Here is a 9,590-nt window from a genome sequence, read left to right as displayed (position 1 = left end):
AAGGGAAACACACAAAGCTCATGTCGAGAAAGGTTGGACCTTATCAAATATTCAAGAAGTTTGGGAATAATGCATATGAAATCCAATTACCTTCAGATATAGGTATATCCCCAAAATTTAATGTTGTAGATTTGACACCATATAAAGGTATAGTGTAGGAAGATGGTACATTCCCGGTGGAAGATGCTGCAGACATACTTAAAGACTTTCCAATTCAAGGGACACCCAAACTTGAAAGGATATTGGACACCAAGATTGTGAAGAAAAATAGGAATAAGGTGTACGAATAATTCCTTGTCAAGTGGTAAGGACTCCTTGAGGTGGATGCAGTATGGATGGATGAAGACCAGATGCAAAAACATGAGACTACATTGCAGGAACTCACCTCAAGTGAACTTGAGATTCAATCAACCAAGGGGTATGGTACAGGAGCACCCAAAGACACAAATAAAGCCTAAAAGAGCCTATTATCACCCATGAGGTGAAAATGATCATATGTAATAGGTTGATAGGTTTGTGAGTCAATAGGACCCAATTGATGTAAGGCATTGTCATGGTTGCATTTTATAAGCCACCATGGACAAATGACCATGTGGGTTAGTAGGAGTCTAGGAATGAGTCAAGAAAATAAATATTGGTCTTAGAAACATCAGACCAATCCTTGGAATAGGTTGAATACACCTTGGAGTCACCAAAGTTTGAAACGTGCAAGTTGATAACTTTTGTTGTCATTGCAAAATATTGTAAAAAGGGATAACTAATCCTCCAACATTTCCAAATTTTGAAAAGGGGTTGGAAACCATTAAGGAGGATATATTATGCCCACTTGGATTGATTCCATGGATTTTCTTGTAATTTTTGTTGAATTTTTTGAAATTGATGATGTTTTAGAGTTTGGAGCAATATAACATATTTGGAGTTTTTTACAATTCTGCATTTTTCGTTGTTCATTTTTTACCAGTACAGATTGGTGGATGCTCAAAACCAATTGGATGAGTTAGGTAAGTCTCTTACCTTTCACTTGAATCAAGTTTGAAGTCTTGTAACAATTGGGTTGTAGAGATCCATCAAAAACTATTCGGACTGGTCACAAACCCTACCCACAGCTAGGGTTTCACCATAAAGATGTCCTTAATCTAACATTTTCTCTAGAGGACCAAACAACCTGTGGGAAAATTTTAGAGGGGAAATTGTACCATAATATTTTGGTGTTTGTTTGCAGGGAGGCTACAAACCCGAAGAGATTGAATTGACCCTAGGTAGGCTTCCCTATGTGACCGCCTAAATTGAAGAAGTGGAAAACACTTACAGAAGAGAAAGAAGATGGGATCAAGTCCTGAATTCTTGGATTTGGTGGTTTGACACCTTAACCCATCTTGCAAAAGTGTTGTTTTAGTTGGGGGACTAATAAAAGGGGTACATACTTTGTAAACTAGACCTAATTGGCTTAATTAGGTCTGGAAGGAGAGTAAGGGTATAGACCTTTCAACTTGTGGTTAGAGTCTAAGCCTTTGGTTGTATGACATGTATCCCCTAACACATTTGATAGTAAGATATTATGGATGTTTTGTGTTGGTTGGACCACCAATAGACAAAATCCAATAGGTTTCCATCCCTTCAGTATTGGAAGATTGTCTGCCATTCACACAAGGCTAGAGTGTTTTCATCCTACTAGTACTAAAAGATACTAAACCAGTATTGATCCAGTGACACAAATTATTGTGTGAGTTGAGTATTTGGTAGGTGTGTTGTTTACACCTTGAACAAAAAAAGGAACTTGTTTTGGACATAGTAGATGTGGGTGAGAGAAGGTTTTCACCTAGTTTGTTGTTTGTCTCTGCATCACATAGACTTCTCACCTTTAAGGTGAAGAGCTTTTCCCTAGATTACATGTTCATAGTATCCATCTGACAAAAGATTATAAAATTCTCTAGGATAAAAATATATTCTTATATAGTGATTCACCTTGTGACATTAATTATTGTAATTAGATTCTTCATATTTATATATTTTTGTAATAAAATTCTAATATTTCAAAGGAGATATGTACTTAAGAATTGATGTTGTGGGAGATTTATTGTACAATATTGCTCCTTGATATTACACAAATCAAACAAATTTGGTGATATGATAGGTAGTGTAGAGTGAAAGAATGGATGAGAATGAGGAGTTAATGGGATGGATAAAGATAAAAAAGATAAGAATATTAGTCTACCTCACATTGGATAGAGTATGTACTCTCTAAGTTCTACTAATTAATATAATAAATAAATTGAACTAGTCAACTACATCCATTTCATTTGTTGGTTTTGTAGAGACAGGTCAATTGCACTGTGCTAAAATAAAATCAAGTAGAAGAGAACTTAGAGAGCTACCATATTTATGAGGAAGAAGTGTTCTAATTTTGGCAATCATTATTTCAAAAGGGTTTGTTTCTATCCACAAAGGATTACTCTATTCCCAAGGGAATTTGTCCCTTTTGATGACAATATTATAGTGATACATAAATATAACTATATTTAATTGTACTATCTCATTATTTTGAGTGCCATAAAGTTCTTAGAAAATATTTTAGAGATGGATTTGTACATGAATAGTTGTTATCTTCAAAAGGTCTTTGCTAAATTCCAATTCAAAGTCTTTTCTATGTTTATTTTATAGTTTAATAATTTCTAATGTGGTTTCTCGATTGAATTCTTCTATCATAATAAGAGCTATTACTTAGTTTCTTTAGTAGAAGAAGTGTAGGCCCATTTAGAATGTTCCATTTCCTCATTCAAAGGTTCATATTCATTTTAAGGACTGATCATTTTTTAATGATCCTTAGATTTCTTATATATTTTCATAATAATTTATTTCTTAAAAATTGAAGGGTGCTTAAAAAACCCCAAAATTTCCCATCTCTAGGCTGTTTTATAAAAACACAAAATAACATATTCTTAAGGCTAATATGTGCTTACATACAACAAAGAACAAAGGTAAAGACTTACAAAAGACACCATTGAAGCAAATCCATCACATTGGAATCGGCTAGAAGAGAAAATATTACCATTTATTTGACATGAAATGTTATGTGATAGTTTTTGAATCATCACAAGATAATGAAATATTTGGACATCCAAATTTAGGCACTTACTATGCCTTAATGTAGCATACTATTCTTACTTACTTCTATAATCTACTTCTCCTTTATAAAGTGACAAAATGATTATTCTCTCTTAGTTATTATTTTTTTAATGTACCCTTTAAAAATTAATTTAATTATGAAAAAAACTTTTACTTGTCAACTTTATTAAATAATGATTAATTTTGTAAAATAAGAATATTACTATTATATAAAATATATATTAAAAAGAATTAAATAAGATTATGTAATGCCATCTTATTCAACAAAATCTTCCTACATAATCTGATTCTTTATTATATAAGTACATAAAAAACAATATGTTAAAGATGATAAATAATGATTACTCTTATTCTTTGAATTGTACACTATATTCAATTCTTGTAATTTTTTCTTATTTAATAAAAAGAGTGTTTCATAGGGACGGGCCTAATCTGCCTCCAAAAAGCAGGCTAACCTTCGATCTATTATTTTCAACTTACCTTGTGTTATGCGCGAATCGTATCATTTTTGGAATAAAATAGCTACAGCTGTTAATAATAATAATAACCTTATAATTTGAAATGCTTGTGCCAGGAATCTTTAAAAGTTTAATTTTGATGATATAAAAAATAAAATAGCGAATCTTATATACACTTGTGGCATGCACAAAAACATGGACGAAATTAGTTACGATTCTGAATCTTAAGAAAAGCTCTCTACTACGCATTGTTCACCTAGAAAACAATTTAGATCTCTTTCGAAGCATGTTTACGCAACCCTACTCTCTTTTCTTTTATCTCATTTGATGCATCCATTCATTACTCCACAAGACACCCATTCCTTTCAATTCTAAAACAAGATGTAACATTTCCACCCATTTTTTACAAATATACAGCGAGGTTTTAAAACAAAGATTCCTACCCATGCCCTTCAAATATATGCCACTCTACTCTATCCTGAAAAGATATTTATTGAATACCTTCAAATATTCTCTTACAAGCAATTGGTATGTATACCACTATGGCCTTGACTATTCTGCTCCATTTCCTACACTTCAATCGACTTCCATATTTACATAACAACTACATAAATCCAAACACAGCTGGAAGATAATAAATTGGTAAATCACAACAGTGAAGAGAATAATGCAGGGCAACTGTAGGGGTGTTTGTGATTATGCATATTCAAGTCCTTCCATCAGGAGAATTGCCATGCCCAATTCCAGGACTATGTCCCATTGGATGACTGCCACTACCACTTTCACCCTCGTTTTCATTGATCTCCTCAAGTTTTACAGAAGGGAAAGCTTCATGACGTCTAGCAGCAGCTGCTCCATGGACTTCTTTTCTGTGTTCCATGGAGCCCTTTTGAAGACTATTCTCACTCCTCACACCATTAAGATCAAAGTGGGTCTTCATAGAAGGTAGACTGCGAGCTGCATCACCAAGGGATAAGGAAAACAGAAACAGCAGAATAATGAAAGCATAGGCCTTCATAATGAAGTGTGTGAAGTAAAAAGATTTGAATGGCTCAGAGGCAAGGTATATATTGATATGAACAGAAAGCAAACTTTGAGAACTACTGAATATTGGTTGCTGGAAGGAAAAAATAACAGGAAACACTGGTAAGGCTAGAAAAGAGTAGCCAAATGAAGGCTGAAATGAGTTCCTACAAAGGCAAACTAAATGTAAGGATCTGTAGTTTAGAAGTATGGCACTGAGCAGCTATTTAAGAACACTGAGTCGACATTACAATATTATATTAGTTCTTAAATTTGGTGGATGACCTTAATGTTCCTCCAGAAAAAGTTGAGCTTAATAATATAATAGACCGGACATTCAAAAAAAAAAAAGAAGACAGTGGAACCCACTGTCTAATTGACTGAACAGATTAACTCGAATAAACACCTCTTTTATTTATTTTTAAGTTGATTAAAGTTTGGAAGGCTATAATTTGACGTTTCTGTGGTCAGTGTGCTCCCATTTTACTTTCGAGGTGGACATTACCATATTTGACTACAATGTTTTATGGTGGGGTTTATGTACTCTATGTAAGTAATTTACAATAAAAATGGACACCATTAAAATTTACAAATATGTGAAAGTTTTAGAAAATATTTAAAAATTAAATCTTAAATATAAATAACCTAATATTACAAAATCTTTAAACCAAATTCAACAATTAAATACCCTTCAATCCTTATCAGTAGCTGATCATTAATAATTGTTTAGTGGCTTCAAAATAAATAAATTCATCATCCATTTGTTTAAAGGAAAGACTGCCAAATTGTACAATAATTGGAAGAATATAGAGCGTCCAACACTTTGGGTTTCTCAAAGAAATATTCCATAAGGTGGCTAACCAATTCCTTCCTGCATTGTTTATATAAAAAGGAAAAAAAGCTTTCTCGGTGGCCATAAACAAGCTATTAAGTGTACAAATTCATGTGCTTATGTTTCAGTTGATCATTACTTTTATGGCTTTTGTGGCAAAAATATCCTATTTTAAGCCAAAAAGTCTTATTTTAAGCCAAAGGTGTGGAGAGAATTAGGCTGAATTACTTAGGTACATACATCATGAGCCTCTTATAGCTGATTTAAAGTCCATTTTATTAATTAAAATAAAAAATGAAGTAAAACAATAGCATTGCACATTCTGGTTATGGGCATTGTCTCCCTTCCATATTTTATAACTGACTTTAGTGGGTGTTGACTGGAAAGTTAATTTGACCGTATATCATGGAGAGAATTATATTTATTTTCATTCAATTTTTATTGTATTCTCTTAATAATTGTAAAGCATGGTATTACTGAAATTGAAAAATATATGTTGTTGGGGTCATTAAATATATATATATATATATATATATATATATATATATATATTTTTAATCAAATCATTTGTAGAAGACAAGAGTGCGTGCTATGTTCTTTTTATATATATTTATTTGATTCTTTTAATTGAATATAACTAATATATAAATTTTTCAAATCTTAAATTTATTAGTATTTAATCTATCTTGATTTTAATGGATCCAAATGCTTTTTCTTATGTTTGATTTTTTTATTTAAACATAAGGGTGATTCTATTGTCTTAAAAGGGGCACACCTAAGGTCTTTTCATAATTCAAATTATTTTCCATTTTATTTTGCTCACCATTTTTCTTCATTTGATTGGAATCCATCTACTTGTATATCATGTGTTTATCAAGATAATTATTTTGCTTATTTCTTCATATTCATTGGATTGTAAATCAAGCTTTCACATATATGATCCAAAGTACACGTGTGTTAGGAATATACACCAATCGATGATAAAAATGTTCTTAGAAAGACAAAATCAAACCATTTAGGACTAAATTGTGAGAAACCCTCTATATAGACACATAACAAAATTTATATCCAAGTCAATGGCAATGATTAGTTAGTAACTGATGAGAAAGTTGTCATCTTTATATATTATATTCTAATGATGAGATTACATTCAATTATAATATAGATGCCTCTAAGAAAATAACCTCAACTAATTATGGTTGATCTCAGTTCACATTTAAACATTTAAATGGGGGATTTTTTATGTACCAACTATTTAGAACAATACTAGCGCATTAATACACGATTTTCTCTTTATTATTTTGATAAAATAATGTTCTTTATAATAGGATGCATCATTCTACATTTAAACATTACATGAAGAGGTGAAACACTTATTTTTCATATTATTTTATCGTTTAATTATTTTAGCATCATTGCTGAATTTTGTGGTAACAACTAGCAATCCTAATATCTAAATTTAGTAAATTAATATTTCACTTATTAATTGTACTCATATGATTGGTGCATTCCACTTCAACAGGGATTCTATGTTAATTTTACTTTTGGATTTCAAAATTTGTTAGTCTTACTAAGTGTTGAATTAAAGTTACAAATTCAAATATGATGAAATGTAAATATGTGTAATAGATTTTTTATAGAAAAAAAAAATTGTGTGAAGAAATATTAAAGAGAATATTATTTATAGGAATGAGATAGTTAGAGAGATTTGAAAGATGTACATTATGGCAACTATTATATGTGTTCTTGCTACTTCATTTTTTAAAAGTTATATAATTTTTATTTAATAAACAAATATCCTCTTAGACTCATCTAACAAGCTTTATCTATGTTTTTTGAAAGGACATCAAAGGGTGTAGGGTAATCATGCATCTCCAAAAAATATTATCATTTTTAATTTGTATTATGGTTATGTGGTTAAAAATAAATGCAAAAATATATAGGTCTACATGTACCTAGGAAATTACCCAAGAGGACATAGGAGGTTAAAATTATTTAATATTTGTGGCCAATAGTTTCTATCATTTATAGTGCTAATATCATAAAAATGCCCTTTTTAATGTGGTAACAAGGAAGCAGAAGAGACATGCACTCATATTTATTGAATTCTTACATAAAAATAAGGGATTCAAAAGATGCCTTTTAGGCACCCACTTTGGAAAATTCAAAATACGCCTTTTACCTTAGCCCTCCTAGGGAAGTTGATAAGTCATATATTGGCTATATGTTGCTTTTATTGATATTCAATTGTTGTTCATCAAGAGGGGGAGTTTGATTTCTAGGAGGCACAAGGATGCTATAAAAAAGAGTCTTGGGCTAGAGGTTAGTGATTTGGAGTTGAGTTCTTCTCTTCATACATAAATAGGAGCAACTTTAGGACTGTAGAAGAATAGCATGTAGCTCCATTTGCAAATTTCTTAATCCTAGGTGGCTATTATTATGTAATTGAAGAATGTGTATTTCATTTTATTGATATAAAAGAGCATGTGTGAATTTTCATTTTATTGAGAAATAGAAGACAAATTATTTCTCAAATTTGTTTTATTTGTTCTCTTTATTATGTTATGTATGGATGTTGGGTAGAGTTCACATCATATGGTGTAAGAGAGAATATGCTTTTAGTGTGCTAAGGAAAACCTCATCATCAAAGGATATTAGAGAATGAGTTCTTGAGCATGTAGATAGAGTGTTGAATGTGAGGCAATTTGGCACCAGGACTTTTGGGTGTAGTATGAGTTTAATGCTATCCTCCAATAGAGATAAATATAGGTAGAAGGTATAGAGACTTGTTTTGGTAAGAGGAAGTGGGCAGAAGAGGTCTTGAAGAGGGCATCTTTGAGAGTCTTTGTTCAATAGAGGATAAGTGAGTGCGAGGAAGCCATGAACAAAAATGTTTTTCAGATTGTAGAGTATAAAAAGTGATGGTGAAAGATTATAGTCTAGATGAGATGAAGATATATGTATGGAAGCCCATAATTTTGGAGGGTTGGAGACAATATGAAAAAAGGAAGATTTTGGGGATATTGGATGAGTTGGCTGATATAAATGTGAGATTAGATAGGTTGGAAGCTTTACAACATGGAAAGTATCTACAATAGAAGCATATCATTTGGAATACATGAAAGAGAAAAATAGTGAAGATGAGGAGAAGAATGAAAATATAGCAGCTTGTTGAGGTCTTTTATTTGACAAAGAACATGAAAAGTAAGATTCAATGCTCATGAAAGAGATTGCAAAGATAGAGATGATATTCAAAATGAGAAAAAACTTTAGAGATAAAAACTGCAATATTAGACATAAAAAAAGGAAATTGTAGCTGATGATGATGAGGTAGAGGTTGCAGAGGTAAATTTTGATTCTTTTACAATGTTTAATGAAGAATTTTCTTTGCATTTTTTGAGATAATTTAAAAGATAGTGGATATAAAAATTTGTTTCATTGTGGATTTGTATAGAGATATTGTATGTTTATATTTCAAATTTTCAGAGGATGTTGCAAGGGAAACTTGGTGGAGGTGGTCAGTTTATGGTAGGTCAAAACCCATAGAAGAGGAGAGAAGGGAAGATAGTATTTGGAGGAGGAGGTTATTAAATGGAGGAAGTGAATTGATCAGAGAGGGAAAGAGAGACTTGAATGGATTTGATGGGGGAGGTCACACTATGGTAGACTTGATTCCACATGGAGAATGAGGAGTAAAGAACAAAATTGTTGGAGGAAGATGGTGAATACCATGATGAGATGCTAGAATAAGAGGAAAAATAAATGACTTCATGCGCACTTATCACAGTGATGGATTTTTTTTTAAATTGTTAGCAATCTGAAAGGGTGGCTCAAACATGCAAATCCATTTTGTGAGATCATGCTGACAAAAATTTCCTATCCTAGGTGTATAATGTAGGAGCATCCAAGGGTGTTTTAAAATCCTACATCTCCAGAAAAAAAATGTTATTTTTATTTTCTATTATAGTTAGGTGGTTAAAAAATAATGCAAACATATATAGGTCTCCATGTACCTATGAAAGTGTCTAGGAGGACATAAGAGGTGGAAATTATTTAATATTTGTGACCTATATTTTCTATCATATATAATGCTAAAATAAAAAAATTAAACTTCTTGACACGGGAACAAGGAAGGAGCGAGTAATGCACTC

The sequence above is a fragment of the Cryptomeria japonica genome, chromosome 7, assembly GCF_030272615.1.
Source record: "Cryptomeria japonica chromosome 7, Sugi_1.0, whole genome shotgun sequence".
NCBI classification, from domain to species: domain Eukaryota; kingdom Viridiplantae; phylum Streptophyta; class Pinopsida; order Cupressales; family Cupressaceae; genus Cryptomeria; species Cryptomeria japonica.
This window is presented reverse-complemented; position numbering follows the sequence as displayed.